Source organism: Gopherus flavomarginatus, chromosome 6 (genome assembly GCF_025201925.1).
Source record: "Gopherus flavomarginatus isolate rGopFla2 chromosome 6, rGopFla2.mat.asm, whole genome shotgun sequence".
Lineage (NCBI taxonomy): Eukaryota > Metazoa > Chordata > Testudines > Testudinidae > Gopherus > Gopherus flavomarginatus.
In genome coordinates, this window is record NC_066622.1 from 40976031 (window position 1) to 40996890 (window position 20860).

General features: G+C 37.7%; 1 protein-coding gene across 1 annotated transcript in view; it reads right to left on the reverse strand.

The window, feature by feature from the left end:
• Nucleotides 1-20860, reverse strand: part of ATP2B2 (ATPase plasma membrane Ca2+ transporting 2) — a 428479-nt gene that overhangs the window by 328124 nt on the left and 79495 nt on the right. The gene's annotated exons all lie outside the window — the stretch shown is intronic.

A 20860-nucleotide genomic window follows, 5' to 3' on the forward strand; every position in this document is an offset into this window, starting at 1 on the left:
TGGGATCAAAACACAAAGCACATGTTAGAAGAGTGAACCTAAAACCTTCAGAAAGAGCCTTTGAACTTCATTCTCCCAAATGTAGTCCTTGATTTTAAAAAGCTAGATACAAGAGTCAGCACGTTGCTGCAGTTAGTCACAGCTGACACCAAAGACTGATATTGCTAGCTGTGTCATACATAAGGCTCTTTCCAGCTACAGCAGCAATAGCAGTGTTCCTTACTTTAATCAAGTCCCAAGAGCGCCTGCTAAATGAGATGGCTCATGAATATTAATAAGTAAGCCATTAGTCCAACAGTCTAGATGTGCCTCTGGTATGTGCTCTGCTTCATACTGCTATATCAATCTTTCATCTGACAAGAACAAAAAACCCATGAAGGACTACAAAGTAATAAAAATTAATTGAATACTATTACTTATGCCTTCATCTATTACATAAACCATTTTTCAGTGCAAGAAAAGTAAAATGGGGGAGGGAGGAGAAAGAATAGGAACATTTTCATTGCCAATCCAGAATACATTTAAATAAATTAAGCATTGCAGCTTTGTCAGCTAGGAAAATAAACACACACAGGAAAGGAGATAAAGCACCTGCGAGCTTCAAGCTAAACAATAAGCACTGTCTCTCATAGGAATGGGAAGGTTTCAGTTTGCTTTCCTTCAGCACTAACTGCTGACTCACCAACACATATGATAGCTTTGGCCTGAGAGCTACAAAGCATTCAAATAAAGAAAAGGCTGAACCGATACAGGGTTTTTAACATGCAGACTCCTGAAGAGTCACATTTGGACCATCTGGAAGACCAACTGATTACTTTCTAAGCCAGCCTTTAAAATCTGCTCTCCTTATACATATAGTCTAATGAACTTGGTTGAAATGCTGTTGAGACGAGCTATTATACTTTGTCACAGAGTTTTAACAGAGATTAAAGGTTTCTTTTTTGCCTGAAGTGGGATAGTGCCTGTTCACTGCCTAATCTGTAGACCCCCTGAATATTTCTCACATGAGAGAAAAGGTTTGAGTATGGTATCAGACTAATGAATGATGGACCTCTGACTGTCAGAGTGGATTTTTTTTTTAAGCAGCATGCCAGTCACAAAGAAAAGGATTGTACAGCAGAGTTAATGCAAAGGGAAGAAAAATGAACCAAATGTTTTTAACCCTCTATCTTGACATTGTCAAGACAACCTTAATTCCATTCCCACATACAGCTAATATTGCTGCTGGGCCCACTGAAAGGAGTGTGTTGCCACTGAGTTCAAGAGGATAATGTTTTCAGTGTTTAACATTTCCTAATTGTCCACAATTAAATTATCTGTTTTGAGGCTGCTTAACACACCAGCTAAAACATGCAATATGGACCTCCAGCAAAAAGTACATGTCATTCCTTTGAATTCCACAAAATATCAGAGCATCAGAATTTTATTACCACAGCACAGAATCCAGGTATTAGTCAAATGTTAGACGAGAGTAATTCTTCCCCACCCCATGCTCGTTGTGAAATTCCTGGTGGTGATAATTCTGCGACACAGCATTTCATGTATTCTTTTGCCCCTTGCAGGGCATAGAAATTTGATGGGGAAACGTGGTGTATGTTGCACAATAAATACAAAGGTAAAGAGAAATTGGAAGGAATAAAAAAAGACCTTCAAAATGTAATAACTGCATCTTCAGAAGGCAGGAGTATTCTACTTTCTCTTACACACAGGCTGCTACGGTTGAATACAAAACAGTGATTGCAGTATCAATTTAAATACAGATACCTCAAAACATAGCAAGTTCAAAAATACCTCTCTGTGTATCTAACAGATTTTTTTTCTGAGGGACTGGTAGCCAGATTTAGATAAAATGGGAAGCAGCTCAAAACATTGTTTGGGTTTGATTTTAAAAAGTTTGTAAAATAGAGAGGAAAAGTTGTACATCCCTGCACAACATGCCTGATCCCAAAAGGCAATGAACCCCAAAACTCCCACTGCCTGGAAACAGCAGATATCAGCACATCTTAGGATCTGGCCATTTATGGTTTCATCGATGAAAGGATGAAAGCCAGGAAATCTCACCAGAAAGCATGTTAGTGTTTGAGCTGAAATATCAGCCAAAGACATTGACATGAACCAATCTGGGTTCAGTAATGAAAAAGAATAATTAAAAAGACAGATTGCTACTTGCTGACAGGCACAGAAATGCTATTTATAGAATGTATGCGTCTAAAGGATTTGACCACAGGGTATCACAGCACCAGCCGTAATGTAAAGAACTTGGAGTATTTACATAGCAGAGAGCATGTTGCTATTTTTTGTTTGTTTTTCTTTCTTTCTGACCAAGTCCTTAAAAGTGGTTCATGAAACTGCAAGGAAATCAATTATTAGTTCCCTTTGATGAATACCACCTACTTTTTTCATTAGTAATGCAAAGGGTATTAAGGCTGGATGTCAAATGTGTCTGACAGAGGATTTTTCTCTGTGGGATGTTCACAGGAATACTACTATCAAGCAAAACACACTTTCTTTTAATCATAGCACCATCGCTGTGTGTTAATATTTCTTCCTACTCTTAGAAATGCCACTTTGGTCATTTGTCAGCCAACATTAGCCAGGGATGTTGTTCCTTTGCACATGATAGAATCATTTGCCTGTTTAATTTTTTATTTTACTTTCAATTAAATATTAATCAGTAAACCACTAAATTGAGAGGTGTACGTCCATTAGTGCTCAAGCAAAAAGTATTTCAAAGTTCATGTGATCTTTGGGACTCACCCAGTGGCATGACACCAAGGAAATAACATCCCTAGTGTTTTTCAAAGGCAGATGGTAAAATTAATCTAATGTAGCATCTTGTAGTTAAGGTAGCAAAAAGACTTTTCATTCCTACTGTCAATATCCACTAACAAAATTTACATTTAAGTGCAAATAATCATTATTTTACTCATAAAAGAAATCTAAGAAAATACCTTCATTTTGCATAAGGCAATGTAACTCTTGGATTCTTTGTTTTTCAAAGGTAACAGATTTTTTTTTAATTTTAATGCACTGATTTTTTAAATTCTTATTTGGAAAGGCTTTACCTTGGAACAGCCATTCATTCCTGCAGCACCCCAGTCAAATATTTTTCAGCTTCCAATTGTTTGAAGGCAAAATATACCAATTAAATAAGAAGTGATTTGGATGAACTAACTGCAGGCCTGCTGGGAAACAGGGTCGTAGCAACAAAGAACGTGGCCCCCTCCGAACATATGTCCGGGGCCCCTTACAATGCAGAAACTGAAATGCGGTATTTATTTTATACAATATACAGGGTTCATATTATGTATACATAGGCCTACAGTGTACATGTATTCCGTATTTATGCAAAGCGCTTCTTTCGAGCCTTGTTCTCCGCAAATTGGTTAATCAATGCGTCATAGTCCAGAGATCTGGCAATCTTGTTTTCTACTGAGATAACTGCAAGTGCAGAAAGCCTGTCATCTGTCATGGTTGAGCGCAGGATATTCTTGATCAGTTTCATTCTGCTGAAGCTCCTTTCAGCACCAGCGACAGTAACTGGTGTGGTCAGAAGAATATTGATGCAAATGCAAAGAGTCGGATATATCTCCTGAAGGCTGTTCTTGTATATGTACGTTAAAAAATTGTTTGCCGTGACAAGTCCTCTTTCTTTCTCGATGACATAAATAAAACAATTCAATTCCATTATGAGTTCGTTGGCATCAATGTCTCCCATTTTTCTTTCAAAATTTTTGCTGTGATTCTCCAGTTCATTTTCTCTGTGACACTGCTTCAGGCTGTTAGCGTTGTACAGAAATCCAAACAACTTATACCACTCCACGAGTTGGTCAAATTGCGACAAAACAGAAGATATGGCCTGATCAGTGAGAACAAGAAAGAACTGCGATTTGAATTTTTCTTCAGCAGAAAGATGACTCGAATTATCAGCACATTCGTAATCAAACATTCTCTTCTTACGTCGCATCCTGGTTTCTGGAAACACCTGCTCACTACCCATATACTCTGCTATTTCACGTGCATTTGTGACCACAGAGTTATATCCTGTATTTCGATAGTCTTCCAAAAACTTCATTGTAGCACCGACTTCTGCCTGCAGTAAGTCAATTGACACATCTGGTGACTGAATTAATTTGCTGGTTTTATTGACGTGAAATAGTATATCGTACCACGTGTACACAGTCAGAGCAAAAGACCACGTAGTAACATGGTCTAAAAGCGTACCGGTATCTGTTGCTGTATTGCCATCTTTCTTTTCGAGCGCATATTCTCGCAAAGATGACAAAGCATTGCACAATTCTTCAAGGTGATAATGCAATGGCTTCACAGCATCAATTCTCGACTCCCAACGAGTGTCCGATAACCCTTTAACAGATATTGGCATATGTTCTTGAAGTATATCCCAACATGAAGGTGAAGAAGAAAAGATAACGTATATTCTGTTAATCAGACCGAAAAAGTCAACAGCATATTTCGATGACTTTGCCGCGTCTGAGATCACAAGATTCGAAGTGTGAGCTCCACATGGTACATACAAGGCACGGTCATTTATTTCTAGCATGCGGGCTTGAACTCCTTTATTCTTTCCTCTCATATTTGCGCCGTTATCATAAGCTTGGCCTCTCATGTCAGCAATGTCTATTCCTAAGTTGTTTGCCTTTTCAAGAAACGCTTCCAATAAGCCCTCGCCATTTGTATCATGAACATTAAGAAAACCAACAAACGCTTCACAAATATTGACATCATCTTCACCGTTGCATTCAACAAAGCGTAAGACCACAGACATCTGTTCTTCATGGGACACATCGGGAGTACAGTCCAAAATAACTGAATAATATTTTGCTTTTTTAAGCTGCGCTATGTTGGCCTCTTGAATGTTACTGGCAACAAGTTGAATCAGCTCGTTTTGGATCTGTGGACTGAGGTACTGAACATGTGTCTCTGCCTTCTTAATCCTCTGTAAAAGTTCGCTGAGGACAGTATCATACTTTGCAAGCAATTCAAACAGTCCCAAAAAGTTGCCATTCGAAGGATCACCGAGCTTTTCATTACTTCCTCAAAATGCCAAGTTTCTTTCGGACAAGAAAATAATGACATCAACCATGCGTTTGACAACATTTCTCCAGAAATCTCTTTCTTTCAGAAAAGCCTGCAATTCAAGTTCGTCAATAGATATACGGTTTACTAGGCCTGACCGAAGGTCAAACCATTTCACCATACAGTCTTGATGACCTTTGCCTGTTTCATGCTGCTGAAGTCTTTTTGACAGTGCTTTCCAAGCAGATGTTCCACGACGTAGCGGTATGTCGCCAGTGCCAAATAATTTACAACAAAAACAAAAAATGGCATCTTTCTGAACTGAGTACATTAACCACGAACGTCTTATTTTCTCGCCATTTGCCATAATTCGATAGAAATGAGTACTTGTGAACCTCCGTCTTTCCTCATTAAATGGAAATTCGTAACTTTCATTCTGCTGCGGTGGGCCACGTGCAACAATGTCACACACTTGCCTGTCCGATATAGACGGCCAATCTCCTGGATCATCAGTCAGTGGTTCAGATTCAGATACTTCTTTCCTGGCAGCAGTTGGAATATCTGTCACAGTTTGTTTGGTAGAACAACTGGCTTCATCTTCGACCTCACTTGAAGCACTTCTGGATACTTCTGGATACGATTCGTCACTGCTAGCGCTGTCCGTTTCATGTGCCTGTAGCTGTACGTTGGATTGCAGCGCAAAATACATTGACAACTTTGGAATTTTCTCAAGTTTCTTCTCGGCATCTTTTGCTGCCTTTCGTTTACTAGCTCTGCTCTTATACATTCTCTTAGACATCACAAAGCACGCTTCTGCGTTGGAAACAATAAAAAAACTAAACAACTAAATTAATAATATTTATCCGCCGACCGCCATTATGAACGCAAATACACATTCTTTGAATGGGTCCAACTAAAATTCAAAACTGACTGACAGACAACTGATGTAGCCAACAGCATTATGATGTATCATAATGACTTCACGGTTCTGTCAGTAAAACTGACATGGATTGTGCAATAGCGTCAATAAATGTCACTTACCTAGTTATACCTTACATTTTTTTGCCACTTTTAGGGGCCCCCTTCCTTGCGGGGCCCCCTCCAGTCAGAGGGTATGGAGGGCGCTCGCTACACCTCTGCTGGGAAAACTATCCTTCTATTTCCTAATCAGTAAAATATCATCCCTGAAAGTTTGTAAATGTTTTGATAATGGATTAGAATGATGTCTATGTAGATATCATTGCCAAGAATTTTGGTAGCCTGATTTTAGTGGAGTTCCACTGAAATTAAACTAGTGTAACACAGTGGTAGATCAGCCCTGGGTTTGTCATTTCACTGAACAAGGATCATGAAATCCTTGTACTCGGTGAAGGTTTGGAATAAGCAAGAACAGCATGATCAATCCCGGAACTAGGGATTTATCAAAGATTTGGCTGTATTCACCATAAGATCTAAGCTTTCATCTAAAAAAAAAGGCCCCAGTTCTTCTACTAGTGAATATAACCTTGATAGTTCAGAATGATGGATGTGTTGTCTGACAGAATCCACAGCCAGCCAAACTAACAAAACACTCTGAGAAGTACAAGAACACTCTCATCTTAAAAGGATATTAGCTTTGAAACATAATTATCAGGAGCAAACTACATGCACAGGAAACTAAGGAATAAGAGTAGTTGAATTGAACTACTTTTTCATGTTCACAAATGTGTATTCCTGTTTGATACCTGTCTGAGGACCCAAGGATGGATCGCAAAAGAGAAACAGGTCTTTGCAGCTAAATATACTCTGGAAAATATTTCTTCATAATAGCAGTTCTACATAATTTATTTCAAATTGAAATTCATAAACAAACTGGTAAATAATTCATCCATACTGAATACACAATTCGTGGCAAGCATTACAAACAAAAATCTAGTGCAAAAAACTTCACATACCTTTATATCTGAGATGCTGAAACCATTTCTTATTCTGTGTGTATACATATATCTGTATCTTATTCTGGTATTCTTATGTCTACACTACCACTTAAATCGGCAAGGGTGTGAATATTACACACACACACAGACCCCAAGCAACATACGTTTCACCAACAGAAGCACTGGTGTGGACAGCATCATTAGTGGAAGTGCTTCTTCTGCCACATAGCTACTACTGCTTGTTGTGGTGGTTTAATTATGTCAATGGGAGAGTTCTCTCCTGTCAGCATAGAGGGGCTATATGAGGGATCCTACAGCAGTGTCACTTGTAAGCTCTCTTGTGTAGTCATAGAGTAACTTGGAAATATTAAATTTCTTCTGATAGTATGATGTGGTAAAGTTTGATAAGTATCACTGCTTAAAAAAAAGTTAAGTAAAGGTTCTTCAAAACAACAATAAAAAAATCCAAGAAGTAGGGGGGGAGGGGAAATAGTATACTATTAATCCCAGACAACCAGACAAATATTGTTGTAATTCCCAAAGTGATAATTCCTCTGTTCCATTCACCATGAATCAGTGTGTGTTCAGTAATATAAAGCTGCTTTACCTAAAAAATAAAACTCTGTCAATCTTTGATAGGTATTTTTTGGCCCAGTTATACTCCCCTACCCATGTTTTGTTAGTCATTTTTCTTTTATTCTACAGGCAGATATTGCTGTTTACTAGAACTATGATCCCAAAGAAAATTTTCCTTAGTTAATAGGCCCTACTAAACATGAGCAATTTCCTAGGGACTATTAACCAACGTACTCATCCTCCTTAGCTAGAATGAATATTATACACACAAAAATAAAACTGTCACAGATAAACAGAGACTTTTCCCCTTTCTGTAACAATACAGCTGGGGAGAACTAATCATTTAGGAAATGAAATTATCTGTAGTAGCCGATTACACTACGTACCCTATTGAACCAAATAGGATACAAGGTCTAATCCTGCAACCCTTACTTTCATGAGAGGTCCCAGTGAAGTTAATTGAAGTACTAACATGACTAAAGACTAAAATAAATGGAGCGTTTTCACTGACTTCAACAGGATCAGATTAGGCTATATAGGTGAAATCTTTGACTTCAATGGAGCCAGGATTTCAATCAATGTACATAAGGTTCGTAAAGGTGAGACATGCAAGACTACTAGTAAGAGACTGAATTTTCTTTCCTGTTGCCAGTCACCTGACATTGGTCAGAATTAAAAAAACATTAGAAACGTTGTCATATGACAGGAGTCAGTTTCCATTGACTCCAGTGACTGTTATAAGTGACTGCAGTATTGGGTGGTAATTTGTGTGTGTTAAATCAGTATAAAGCCAAACATATTTAAGAGAGATTTAACAAAAGGGAAAAAACCCTGTTTTTATACAAAAGCATTTTCCCTAGTAGGATCTGTAGAGGTCATACATTCTAGAAAGCTGCTTTTCCCTCTCTCATTTCTTGTAACCACTTTACTACTACCAAGAACTTATCTCAAATTGTTTGACCTTCATGGATAAATGAGACTATTTTCTATCAGCTTCTCCAGAGACTAAAAACCTGCATTACATAGCATTAACTGGATTTTTCTTATTCTGTAACCACCTCCACAGATCCATACTTTTTGGAGTTGTACTTTACAATTCATCAAAGAACTGTAAGGCACAGAACAATGACCAGTTCCACACCATATAGCCTTTTATAATTCATATTGTTTGTAGCTACATCACAAATACCAATACAGATACCAATATAATGCAGATGTCTTAATAAGTGCTCATTTTTGAAGTGTGTGTCTATATAAAGGGTGTTAGCTTCCCAGACTCATTAAATAAGAGATAAATTGATGAAAATAACAATTAAAAAATCACTAAAAATGGTTTCTATACAAAACATAACGCTAAGCTCAAAGGGCCAGATCCCTGAATAAACCCAGGTACAGGGCTCACTGGCACAAACTTCAGCAGTTTTTGAGGTAATGGCACCCAAAAGCCTTCATACCTACCCTCCACTGGGAGACCCACAGGGGGCAGTCTTGGCTAAGAAGGTGATGTGGTCAAGAGACACACTGAGTCAGTGTATCCCCATCAGTAGTATCTGTAGAGGTAGCTTTTTGCAGCCATAGATACAAACTAAACCTAATTCTCCCTTCCCCATGCCCCTCCTCAACCAAGCAAGGGCCATGAGAGAGGATCAGAGGGAAAACTCCAACTGAGCTCCTTCAGGATGAAACACTAGAGAAGTGTGGGATTAGCTGGCACACACAATGTAATTTGCACATCCCTGTGCCAGTTTGGGTGAAAATAGCCCTCCTGGTCACTCAATTCAAGGGGCAAAATCTCAGATTTTTACATATAAGGTGACATCAGGAAAGATAAGGCTATAAAACAAGGCATTGTAAATCTTCATCCCTCTGATTGTAGTGTTGGACACGTTGTTGCAGATTTGTTGTTTGCCAGTTGGTTTCAACAGATTTCGTACAGATTTCTACAGCACCAAAAAACCCTAACCACCAAGACCATTTTATAATTTAATTCATTACCAAATTAAATACAAAATTATACATGCAAATCAGTAAGACCAAACCTCTAGTATGTAAAAAGATTTAAGGAACATATTTCCTCTAGTGGATTTTTCACCCACTGAGATTGATGACAATTCCCTGACTGTAATGGGGCAGCGTCAAGTCCTTTACCTGAAGTTATAGGAACCATATAATTAAATGTACTTGTAGTAACAAGTATGATATTTAACATTTTTATTTGTTTTCTAATAAAAAGTTTAATACATTGCAGTCCATTACAGGACTAATTTGGACCACAATGATTCAAAAACAATGTCAATGGAAAGTTTAAATACTACATGCAGGGCAGGCTCCAGACACCAGCGAAGGAAGCAGGTGCTTGAGGCGGCCAATGGAAAGGGGCAGCATGTCAGGTCGCCTTCGGCAATTCGTTGGAGGGTCCCTCAGTCCCTCTCTTCCTCTTCGAGCTGCCACCGAAATGCCACCGAAGAGGAAGAGAGGGAGCAAAGGACCCACCGCCAAAGTGCCACAGAAGAATGAAGCAGCGCGACTCAGCTGCAGCCGAAGTGCCGCCAATCAGCTTTATCTCTTTTTTTTTTCGCTTCGCCGCTTGGGGCAGCAAAAAAGCTGGAGCTGGCCCTGACTACATGCAAAAACCTAAACAAAACAGGTTAATGCCTTGTTATAAGTTATTAAAATATAAAATGTCTATTACCCTAATGAATTCAGCATTTCAGAGGAAATTATTTTGCATCTTCATTTCATTGGTCAGATTTCACTAGGTTCTTCTGATTCACACTGCAGTGTATTTATAATCCACAAGACTGAAATTTTAGTCATCATGTGACCTTTGTGATAAAGAAACCATCACCCTAAAGTGTGCTATTTCAGAGGATTTTGGCAAGGTGCTGTTGTACAGCACATTTTACACTCTGTTTTCCTGACAGCTGATTGCATCTAGTTTTAACGGAGCAAATCCCCAAAGCCTCTTAAAGTGAAGGTTTTATCTAGTTACTTGCAACAAGAAGGGTCTTCAACTTCACAGAGTTATTAAAAATGACACAGTCTTCCTTTATCCAATACACTCTAAATATTTTTTGAACTTCTGTTCGGTCACTGTTCACCAGTTAGTTCACCACCACTAAACTTGTTTCTTAATGTAATTTTTGTCTTACTAATTTTTTTATTACAGAAAGACTGTTAAAGTTGCTATCTACTCTTCATATTTTAAACATAACTCAAGCTTTAATAACTTAGTAAAAATGAACATTTTTTCCTGATAATTAAGTGCAGAGCTTTGCCTAATTTTACCTTCCTTTTTTCAGATATTGAAACCTTGGTTAAGGGCATCTATTTTTTATTTTTTAAAAATGAGAGTTATAAAAATATATCTTGTTATGAAATAATGATCCATTAGTTATGATCTAATAAGAAATTGCCAAAGTTTGCCCGGAATCCAAACCAAGTGTTTAAGTTTTGAAACAATTTGGATAACTTTTCTCTTTCTATGTGCATCTGCACTTCCTACACTTATATTTGCAGTTATTTTAATATGTTAATACCACTAAAGAGGCTTTTAGTGTAACTTTAAATGTCACTACTTTAGGGTTATCATACTGGTTATACTTTTGTTATTATGTGAAACCAAAAGGGTTAAAGACATTCCATTTATTTTTAAGTTTACACAAAAAGCATCAGTGAATTTGAGACCATTTTCTATGTTGGATAAAACAGAAGAAACTTTGCTTTGGGGTTGGAAAGCAAAGTGGAAGGGACTGAGCCAAGGGGAATTATGATCTGATTCTGATGAACCATTCTTTTATATTCAGAATTTTAAAATTGCCATGACTTGTGTATTGGGGAGAATAGTAGGATACTAACCTAAGCAGAGAGACTGAAAGCTGAGGAAATCCAAACTTTTACCCAGTAAACTGGACTGGGCCCATCCTGTGTAATTTATGTCTAGCCCATCCACCTGTCAGTGGACAACTGTCTGGTCCAATTTTACATGACTGAAACAATGGCATTCCATTACATGGATTTGTAAAGAACAAAATCGTGTCAAACTAATAGTGTTCTTTGATAGGATAACGAGCCTTGTGGATAAGGGAGAAGCGGTGGATGTGATATACCTAGATTTTAGTAAGGCATTTGATACGATTTCGCATGATATTCTTATAGATAAACTAGGAAAGTACAATTTAGATGGGGCTACTATAAGGTGGGTGCATAACTGGCTGGATAACCGTACTCAGAGAGTAGTTGTTAATGGCTCCCAATCCTGCTGGAAAGGTATAACAAGTGGGGTTCCGCAGGGGTCTGTTTTGGGACCGGTTCTGTTCAATATCTTCATCAACTATTTAGATGTTGGCATAGAAAGTACGCTTATTAAGTTTGCGGACGATACTAAACTGGGAGAGATTGTAACTGCTTTGGAGGACAGGGTCAAAATTCAAAATGATCTGGACAAATTGGAGAAATGGTCTGAGGTAAACAGGATGAAGTTCAATAAAGATAAATGCAAAATGCTCCACTTAGGAAGGAACAATCAGTTTCACACATACAGAATGGGAAGAGACTGTCTAGGAAGGAGTATAGCAGAAAGAGATCTAGGGGTCATAGTAGACCACAAGCTTAATATGAGTCAACAGTGTGATACTGTTGCAAAGAAAGCAAATGTGATTCTGGGATGCATTAACAGGTGTGTTGTAAACAAGACACGAGAAGTCATTCTTCCGCTTTACTCTGCACTGGTCAGGCCTCAGCTGGAGTATTGTGTCCAGTTCTGGGCACCACATTTCAAGAAAGATGTGGAGAAATTGGAGAGGGTCCAGAGAAGAGCAACAAGAATGATTAAAGGTCTTGAGAACATGACCTATGAAGGAAGGCTGAAGGAATTGGGTTTGTTTAGTTTGGAAAAGAGAAGACTAAGAGGGGACATGATAGCAGTTTTCAGGTATCTAAAAGCGTGTCATCAGGAGGAGGCAGAAAACTTGTTCACCTTAGCCTCCAATGATAGAACAAGAAGCAATGGGCTTAAACTGCAGCAAGGGAGATTTAGGTTGGACATTAGGAAAAAGTTCCTAACTGTCAGGGTAGTTAAACACTGGAATAGATTGCCTAGGGAAGTTGTGGAATCTCCATCTCTGGAGATATTTAAGAGTAGGTTAGATAAATGTCTATTAGGGATGGTCTAGACAATATTTGGACCTGCCATGAGGGCAGGGGACTGGACTCGATGACCTCTCGAGATCCCTTCCAGTCCTGGAGTCTATGAGTCTATGAGTCTATTATTTCATATTAATATAATACATTTTGTAAACATCAAAACTACTGACAAAAGTATCAGATATTCATTCTTCATTGTTCTTTTCTTAATATTATCCTATTACTCCCGGTTATATACTCTTTCAGATGAACCTTGTCAATACTCTTCCTTCCTGCTATCCATTCTCTACAAAGATCATAGATGTTAACATCCTCTATTTATCATATTCTCTCTCTCGCTCTCCAGAGAGAGAGAGAGAGAGAGAGAGAGAGAGAGAGATATCTTTCTTTCCATAACTGAGTTACTTTAGTTGCCTTTTTTCAGCTTCATCCAATATTGAATTGCCCAAAATTAGAAGCAGTATTATACTATAAGTGAGGACTTATTAGTGCTATATATAATTTTCTATGATGTGATGCTGTAAGTAAGCAGCCCAAATTCTTCCATCCACCCTTTTGTGCCAGCATATCACATTGCAAGCTCATCTTTAATTTACTGTTCCCTATCACCCACACCTGTTTCTTTACCTTACTGCTTTCTAAGGAATGTTTCTTCTTCCCTTTTAATATCTGAGCATTTCACATATTACACTCCCCATTACCTCCAAACTTATACTGCAATTGGGGAAAATTCGTTACTGATGCTAAGTAATGCTGCTATATTATTCTCTCCACATCATTTATTTGTTCCAAGTGTCTGGTAATAGAAATAGACCAATACTAACTATTGGTTTAGTTGGAATGATAAATAATAACTGGACCCTGACTAAGTTACCAAACCAAACTTCTGGGATAAATTTATTATTATTTATCTTTAAAACAGGCCTATCACCAAGTGTGTGTACGTTTTGCATTGGGTGTACTAACCACAGGCACTTGCATATTCTGCTTTATAATACAAGGACATTGATAAAAAGAAAAAGCAACAAGTTTAACAAAGTAAATTATAAATGAGTGAACAATTTTTGCTCAGTAATTTCAGGATATTTCTCATGTGTTTTATCAAAGGGCCTTACAAGAATTAGATGCAAATATAGCTTAGCACCTGCTTCGGCCTCATTATGTCAATGAGACTTAAGCATGGAACTAAACTTAAGCACAAACTTCAGAAAGCCATGCTGAATGATAAGGTAATCAGAGGACAATAAATTAAATGTATCTTTATTTTATTAATAAACAAGACAAAGCAGGCAAACTTACAGTAAACAAAGCTATTCTCTTTCAAAAACAAAGGCTATTTTAACATTAAAAAACTAGCACATAGTTGTGCTTGATAAACTTTACAAATAAAGAAAGGATAATATTAAAATATCAGATTTTCTAAGGTTCTCTTGTGAGGTAAATTCCTATAATCTGTATTGTATCAGCTCATATTTTAAAATGATGGTAGGCCAAAACTTCTGCAGCTTTGAATTCCAGATCTGACAGTTAACTTTCCCACACCTCAGTGTGCATTGATTTGGCTGGTAACTGGAAGAAGTTAAAACTGCAGATTTTGATCTGAGCCCAGGTTTGGCTGCAGCCCTCCTCCAATTTTAAAGGTCACACCATCAATCTGCTTATTTTAACCACCAGTCATTAAAAACAGTCATGATTTTTTTTTCTCTATACTCTGATAGGAAAGCTTTTAGCATTTAAGGAACTATCCAATACAATGTTAGAATAAGATGTGATACATGTTTCTGAAGTACATTTAATCTACGAAGAGACCCAAAGCTCTGAACACGCATTTGTCCCTATGAACTTTCTACTGGAATGATAGAATCAGAGCTACAAGTGAGGTACACAAGCATCATGTAAATCATCATGAAAGGATTAGGGAGAAAAACAGGCAACTGGTTATGTGATACCGTCAGTCAAGGTCACTGACAAGAAAATTACAGATGAGGAGGTTTTAATCCTCAATGGGCTTCAACTGTGAAAAACAAAAAATGTTCAGCAGTGATTTTACATAGGACATTCATAGAAGATTGATTTTTTTTAAAAAATCTACTATATATTTTTGCAAGATACTTTCACAACACTAGAATCTGCTCTGCACCAATTGTTCCATCTTACACAGCCTTAAGGTGTTTTGGAAAGAGGTGGAAATAATATAGATTTACAATATCATACACATGCACAGTGTAAATGCACCAACCACAGAAATTATATTCTTCCTGTCTACTGAAAACATATGAGCAAAATCAGATTTTTTTAAACACTATTGGAAGAAAAATCGAAGGACAAAGAGCTAGAGGACCACCACATTACAGCAGATCATCATTTTATTGCAATTCATTCTAATTGACAGGAAACACCACCACCACCTGCCTCAGGGAAAAACACTTTCTGTATATACATACGTATACCAGAGCTGACATCTAGAAAAGCTTCATTAACCCTAAAAATGTGTCAGAAGAAAGGGAAAGGGATTGGGGAAGCACGGGGAGAGAATTCCAGAGGCAAATGATAATCCATGCTAATATACAAGTCCCATCCTTGAAAGAGAACATGGACAACAGGATGCAAAAATAAAATTTTCCCCCTTCAAAACTGGTATGTTTCAAGACACCACTCATTTTTCTGTTTCACATCAGCAACACTTGGAAAACTACTTAACCTTTCTATTTTTATCTGGGTGCACTCAAATTACTAATAATGTACAATGTGCTCTAACAAACCACTGATGTAGGGTATAATTTTCCTTCAAGCACAATACCCTAGCTGGAGGCTCAAAAAAATAAGCTGATAAAACAGCAGCACACATCAATTGGTGGATAAAAAGTTATTTCAGCTCTGTAGGACCCTGCAGCACAGCACCTTAAAATCATACAATTAGATTAAAAAATGTATACAATAAAACAGCATACAAGTAATAAATAAGCATCACCAATTGGGTCACATGACAAATTTAATCGCGAACAGAGGCTAACCATTTTAAACAGATAAGCAAATCATCATCATCATTACTCAGATGTTAACACTGTGTTTTATTTAAAAGCCATGCTTGGTAGTTGTATTTAATATCTTCTCCCTTGTTGAGTTCAGTTGGGGATTTCTTCAAACCATGAGAGTTTGTAATTTTCTTTTGTATTTATAGCCCTTGCTAGGTTAAAAATAAATCTGTTGCTTTTAGAATTACAATATTGTAACATGTTTGATTAAAAAAGCCCAGACACAAACATAAGTAACTAGCAGGTAAGAAATGGAGATTCAATGCCAGAGACTGCTCAGAATATTATCTTTATCAGCATCCAGCGATACTGCCATAACAAGAACAGGGGCACACTGAAATACGAGATAAACTGTGAAGAAAAACTATTCTGAACTGTTCTGCAGTCTCTCTAAGGTATCTCAACAGCCCTCTTCCAGTTCATCAGTGGACACTGATGTGATTAATGGTTTAATCAGCAGTAGCACACCTAGCCCCCAAATCAACAAAGCACTTCAGCATGTGCGTTATTTTCAGTACATGAGTAGTCTCACTAAATTCAAAGTGCTCATGTGCTGAAAATTATGCACATGCTGAAGTATTCTCCTAGAGTGAAGCCTTACGAAGTAGCTAGGCAGTTCTGGATCATAATTCAGTTGTAGTTACTATTGTTTCTGTACCTCCTTGCAATTAGAAGTGGAATCTAGTTTTGATGTCCTGTCACTGGGAGTGGGCCTGCACCATGAAAGGAGAGTTTGTGGGGAAGAGGAAGGAGGATGAGGTCAGCGCAGAACCATGAGGGATGGCTGGGAATGCCATGACCCCTTTGCACATGTGAAATACAGGTCACATGGCTACAATTCCCTTAGACAAAGTGCAGGAGAGGGAGTCACAGCATGAGTAGTTCAGAAAGAGCCAAATGCAGCTGGTGTCTGGTTTTAGCACTAATCAATAGTAGCATTGTTACAAGTCTCATGGCTGCAGTACTTACCATGAGCACCCCAGTGCTATGGGCTCACTTCAGAGAAAGTTGTTCTATAACATAACTAGTGATGAATTAGCACAAGATTAGGACAGCCCTGAAATTTGCAGAAAGACACCTAAGCCAGAGGTTGTTTACTATAACCAGCAGGCTGGATTTATCTTCCCTTGTCCAGTGATTCTAGTCCTGATGCAGGATGGGTACAAGGCAGCCCATCTATAGGTAGCGTTGAAAAGACCTGAATTTGGAGTAGCAAGATTAGAAAGTGCAGTTTACAGAGGTAGAGAGGAGAGGCAGCATTACTGGTATGCACCATGTCAGTTCAAGGGCACAAGGTATACATGATCTCATACTGTTATAAAACAAAAAATTCATGGGACTACATTTTCCTAGTTCATTTTAGTAAAATAGGTCAAAGAGGCTTACTATGCAGATACATGGATCAAAAACCACCTATAAGTATCTGAATAAAATAAGTGCCTCACAAATCCAATTTCCTAGTTTTTGATTGCATAATAGTATGTATTGTATTAGGCAAATACCTACTGAATCACAATAGTTAATATCCTCTGGACCTTCATACACCGTGCTATGACAGTTAGATGGGTAGTGAAGTGCATCCCTCAATTAAAAAAAAAGCTTCTGTAATACCAGATTCAACAACCACAGGAGATGGTGAAGGGAATTCTGCCCTACTGACCGGGTTCATCTGCCCACCTTTTTTTAATTTGAGTATGGAAACTGAGGTCAAACTGGATCCTTGGCTCCTTCTAGATCTTCGAGTAGAAGCAGTGGAGAAAACAGCTTTTTCTTCTTCCATAACTGATAAGATGATCACTACCTTTCCTTTTTGATGTGGACCTTGCCTATCTCACCTAAAGATGGGATCGCTGTCAAGTGCTCTAATTAAAGATAAACCGTAAGACCATGCAGAAGTTTCAGCTGTTGCAGAATACAGACACTTGCTGAATTGAGCATGCTTTTTGCAAAGAGCATACACCTTTGTTCCACAGATTGCACTGGTTTTCCTTTAATTTCTGGTTGCAATTTAAGGTGTTGATCTACAAATATCTTTTCAGCTAGAAACCTGTGTATTTTAGAGACCACTTCTCTCCTTGTGCCTTACCATGGTATCTGAGGTCAGCTGGGACATCTGAGCTGAAACTCCCTAGTATATTTGTTATGGGGCTGGCAGAGGGTTTTCCTTAGTGTATCACCTTCCATTTTAGAATTGGCCTCCCATTTTGGTGCAACAGAGCCCAAGTGTGCTGACCTTCTTGGTGTGTAGTCACTTATTTATCTATGCTTATTGCAAAGTGGCAGGTAATGTGAGGATGAAAATATTTGATTTGTGGCTTCAATGTGGTGTTAACATTGGGCCAGTTTGTATTTGGTCACGTACATATTTTTAAAGTATGAATGCACATAGAGCACTAGATAGATGCATCTTTCATAAACCTAAATTTATAATTTCATGGCCCAGGCATACATCTTCAACATACAGGAGAGAGAGCAGTTGGTAAAAATAGAAATGGATTTCTTATATATATTCTTGTCCAAGCAACTATACAAGATTTGACAAAATGGCTGACAAGCTATCCTGCTTGTAAGATAAAGAGAGCCTAGGACTAGGGTGACCAGACAGCAAGTGTGAAAAATTGGGATGGGGTGGAGGGTAATAGGAGCCTATATAAGACAAAGTGCCAAATATTGGGACTGTCCCTATAAAATCAGGACATCTGGTCACCCTAGCCTAGACTCAGAAGGAGGGGAATGGGACAGAAGATCAGAAAGAAAACAAGGAAAAATATTTACTGAAACCTAATGTTTAGTCTAAAACCCATTGATGTTTGGCTGAACATTTTGTAGTGGGGGAAGATATGGACTTAACTAGATTAAAAATATATGTATATATCCACAGCAGTAGAGTTAAAGACATTCCACAACATTCTCCCATAACCATTTCCTTATATCTAACATCTATCCCAATTAATAGAGAAGAAAATAGAATAAACTTTATGTTTCCTCACTATTTTATTTTTCTGATTTTTTTTAAATTGAATCTTAACACTTAAAAAAACAAAAAACAATTCCTATCTGGAGAAACAACACTGTCTCTAGCAGCTTTAGCAATTACAAAAACCGCAGGTAGTTTCAGAACATGAGTTTCAAAGGATCCAATGTCACTCTCAGCTGCAGAGGAAGCTGAAGCATGGCAAAAATAGACACAAAAAGAAGGCTCCTACATATTACTGAAAGCTGTTTTGAGTTCTATTGATGAAAAGCATCTCCATAGAATAACTCTACAAAGTGGATTTAACTAATCAATTCTGTGGATAATGAATGAGTCAGAAATACCACCACTTTACTTTCAGATGCCAGGTACTGTTTGCAGAGCTGCCAGTTTAAAAATTAATTAAATAAAATTATTTTTAAGTAAAATGAGCACATATGATATGGAGATACTGAAAGAATAAAAAGTAGTCAACATTTTATTTTATAGATGTGAAAACGAACACACACAAAATGTTCTGGGTTGTCTCCTATTAGTAATTACTATTAAGTAGAATCAGAAAACCATGAGTTTCCATCTCAATTAAAAAAAAAAAAGACCACCAGTAGAAAGGTTATTTCAGAAAAAAGAAGCGTGAGACATCCCGCCGCAAAAGTGTTTCTTGTTTTAATTTGTCTTATCAACACTAATCGTTGAGGATGCAAAATAGCATATTTACATTGTTTTGTTGGATTCTGTATTTTCTTGGGGAGGGAAATACTACCGTTACTACTGAAAAAAAAATCAGTCAGTTTCCAAAGATTTCTATCCTCATTTCTAGATCAAAATGATTTGGATAAGCCTCTGAATTTTTTATGCTCATCCAAACTAAACTTTTGAAGTGCACCCATTACTAATGCTCATCAAATGTTTGCTACAAATCTAAGCTTTTGAAGCTGACACCAATGAAAATTTTTTGACTGGAAAAGGATTCCAACAGAAATGTGTTGCAGCATCACAGATGGCGGGCGGGAGAGAGGGAGGGAGGGAGACACATTTTAACTCCACTGACAAAATAAAACCTCTCTCTCTGCAGTTACGTTATTGTGGAATTACCCATACTTTTCCACAGTTAGGCCCTCATTCTGCAAAGGCTCAGATATATACATTTAAGCCAATTCTACTGGGTGCAATAAACTCACATGCTTAAAGTTAAGCACGTGTTCCAGCAGCGGGACCTTTGTCATTAAGCTAGAGGTGCCCTCAGGTTCACAATGCTTGCAGCACTCCTGTAATCACTCGTATATTTTGCCAGCAAACAAATACTCTAACCTCTAACAATTAAAGAAGTCATCATCCATTCAAAAGAATACCAGAAAGCATAAAGACTTTAACACTAAAGCTGGTTGCAATACTTTTTATTAAACTTTCTTTTGGTCAGACAATGCCATTTTGTCAAGCCCGAAATGTTTCATGTAGATATATCCATTTCAATTAAATTTTCAGTGGGAAGGTTCTCAGGTCCAGGGTGGACACTCTGGCCAATTCCCACGGGGGGAGAGAGAGAGACACCCAGATTGAAAACCTGACCTTTCTGATCTAAAAATAGATGTTTTGATGAACTTCAGAAGTTTTCATGAAACAAAGGTTTGGTTTTCGTTCTAACAAAACAAATTTCAAAACCCCAAAAGTCTTTGTGAAATGGAATTGTTGGTCTCCAGACAGCTCTAACAAACACATGTTGACAGAAAAACCTGATTAATTATACACAAGGGTTACAAACAGAACATTTTCCAATACATTTCTTTCCCATTATGTTGTTTGTCTTGTATAATAGTTTCCATGTTAAGTGACTTATTCTGTAACTCATTTTACACTTTTTAAATATTACTATTTTGTATCTATGGTCCCCCCCCAACTCTCTCTCTCTCTCTCTCTCTCTCTCTCTCTCTCTCTCTCTCACACACACACACACACACACACACACACACACACACACACAGAGTAGAGCACTCAGCATAAAAAAAATGGAAACTAGAAATTTCAGATTTAAGGCTCTGTGTACAAGGAAACTCCTTTTCAGTCCAAAGCTCATACAACATCACAAACTAGTTAAATACATATTTTCCAGGGTAGGAATTTATTTATCTTTGAAAGAAGTTTAAAGTCAAGAATGAGACATTAGATACTTGCAAAAT